This window comes from Canis lupus, chromosome 1, assembly GCF_048164855.1.
Source record: "Canis lupus baileyi chromosome 1, mCanLup2.hap1, whole genome shotgun sequence".
Taxonomy (NCBI): Eukaryota; Metazoa; Chordata; class Mammalia; order Carnivora; family Canidae; genus Canis; species Canis lupus.
In genome coordinates this window covers 46,925,307-46,927,905 of record NC_132838.1, presented here as the reverse complement: position 1 = coordinate 46,927,905, position 2,599 = coordinate 46,925,307, and the positions used below count along the sequence as shown (strand labels likewise).

Below are 2,599 nucleotides of genomic sequence, written 5' to 3'. Positions count from 1 at the left end.
AGGATAGTTTTTCCATTCCTGTAAAAAATGCCTTTGGAAGTTTGCTAGGACTGCATTGAATCTGCAGATCGTTTTGGATAGCATGGACTTTCCACAATATTAATTCTTTCAATTCAAGAACATGAGATATCTTTCTCCTTATTTATGTCTTCTTTAATTTCTTTGATCAATGTATTATAGTTCTCAATGTATAGATCTTTAACCCCTTTGGTTAGATTTATTCCTGAATATTTTATTGTCTTTGCTACGATTGTAAATGGGATTGCTTTCTTTGTGTGTCATCCTTGCGCAGGAGCCATGCTAATCTTCTCTGTATCATTCCAATTTTAGTATATGTGCTGCCGAAGCGAGCACAATGGGATTGCTTTCTTAATTTCTCTTTCAGATTGTTCATTAGTTACTAATATTATATATGTAGTACATATATGACTATATATACCAATATCTATCTATCTATCATCTATCTATCTATCTATCTATCTATCTATCTATCTATCTATCTATCCTCTATCTGATTCAGTCTTGGTATGTTTCTAGGAATTATCCATTTCTTATAAGTTATTTTATTTGCATATATTTGTTTATAGTAGTTTTCTGATTCATTATATTTCTGTGGTATCAGTTGAAATGTCTCCTCTTTTATTTATAATTTTATTAATTTAAGTCATCTCTCTTTTTTCATATTTAGTCTAGCTAAAGGTTTGTCAATTTTGTTTATCTCTTTAAGAAAACAATTCTTAGTTTTGTTGATCTTTTCTATTGTCTTTCTGGTTTCTAATTTGTTTCTGCTCTAATCTTTATTATTTCTTTTCTTCTGCAAACTTTAGGCTTAGTTTGTGTTTCTTTTTCTAGTTCCTTTGGTGTAAGTTTAAATTGTTTATATGAGATCTTTTTCTTTCTTAGTATAGGTGTTTGTTACTTCTCTTTTAGAACTGCTTTTTAAAAACTTATAGCTTTCAATATGTTGTATTTCCATTTTTGTTTGTCTTAAGATTTTTAAAAATTTCTTTTGATTTCTTTGTCCCATTGGTTGTTGAGAAGTAGGTTGTTTATTTTCCCTATATTTGTGAGTTTTCCAGCTTTTCTTTCCTTACTAATTTTAATTTCATACTATTTTTGTTGGAAAAGATACTTGATATGATTTCACTCTTCTTAATTTTTTAAGACATTTTTTTGGACCCAGCATGCAATCTAGAGAATGTTTTGTGTGTGCTTGAGAAGAATGTATATTCTGTTGCTGATGGATGGAATGTTCTGTATTCGTGTTAGGTCCCTTTGGTCTGAAGTATAGTTCAAGTCCATTATTTCCTTATTGATTTTCTGTCTGAATGATCTACCCATTGTTGAAAGAAGAGTATTAAAGTTCCCTACTATTATTGCATTGCTGCCTATTTCTGCCTTCAGATCTGTTAATAATTGTTTAATATATTTAGGTGCTCTGATATTGGGTACAAATATATTTACAATCATTATATTCTCTTGATGAATTGACCCCTTTATCATTATATAATGGCCTTTCTGTCTCTTGTTACAGCTTTTGACTTAAAGTCCACTTTGTTTGATATAAGTATAGCTACCCCTGCTGTCTTTTAGTTTCCATTCGTATGGAATACCTTTTTCTATTTTTTCACTTCTAGCCTATGGGTACCCTTAAAGCTGAAGTAAGTCTCTTGCATGTACCATATACTTGGGTTTGGGTTTTTAAAAATCCATTTAGTCCTTCTGTCTTTTCATTGGATAATTTAAACCATTTATATTTAGAGTAATTATTGATAGGTAAGGACTTGCCAGCACCATTTTAAATGTTTTCTGATTATTTTTTGGTTCCTTTCTCTCTTGCTATTTTCTTTGTGAATTGATTTTTTTTGTACTTATATGCTTTGTTTTCCTTTTATCATTTGTGTATCTATTATAGGCTTTTACTTTGTGATTACCATGAAGCTTCATAATAATATCTGAATTTATAACAGTCTATTTAAAACTGATAACAACTTAGCTTCAATTGTACAAAAAAGTTCTTGCTTTTCACATTTGATGTTGATGTCACAATTTACATCTTTTTATGTTATGTATCCATTAACAAAATATTGTAGCTATAGTTATTTTGAACACTTTTTTCTATTAACTTATATGCTAGAGTTAAAATGGATTTACATAACACCATTGCAGTATTAGGATATTTTGAATTTGACTGTATACTTACCTTTACTAGTGGATTTTATGCTTTCATATGTTTTTATATTACTAGTTAGCATACTTTCATTTAAGTGTGAGAAACTTTCTTAGCATTTCTTAGGTATTGTGGTAAATTTTCTCAACTTTTGTTGGGAAAATCTTTATCTCTTTTATTTTTGAAGGATAACTTTCTTGGGCATCATATTTTTGCTTTGCAGGTTTTTTATTTGAGCACTTTGAAGATGTATCCCATTCTTTCCTGTCTTGAAAGGTTTCTGCTGATAGTTTTTTAAAAAAATTAATTAATTTTTTAAATTAAGTGTTAATTTTAATTCCAGTATAGTTAACATCTAGTGTTATGTTAGTTTTAGATGTACTGTATAGTGATTCAAGAATTCTATACATTACCAGTGCACATCATGAT

At 28.9% G+C, this 2,599-nt stretch overlaps 1 non-coding gene across 1 annotated transcript; it reads right to left on the bottom strand.

The window, feature by feature from the left end:
* Positions 1-252: 252 nt before the first annotated feature.
* On the bottom strand, positions 253-354 carry LOC140608715 (U6 spliceosomal RNA). The gene has a single exon (XR_012010688.1). It is a non-coding gene; the product is annotated as a U6 spliceosomal RNA (small nuclear RNA).
* Between the last annotated feature and the right edge of the window lie 2,245 nt (positions 355-2,599).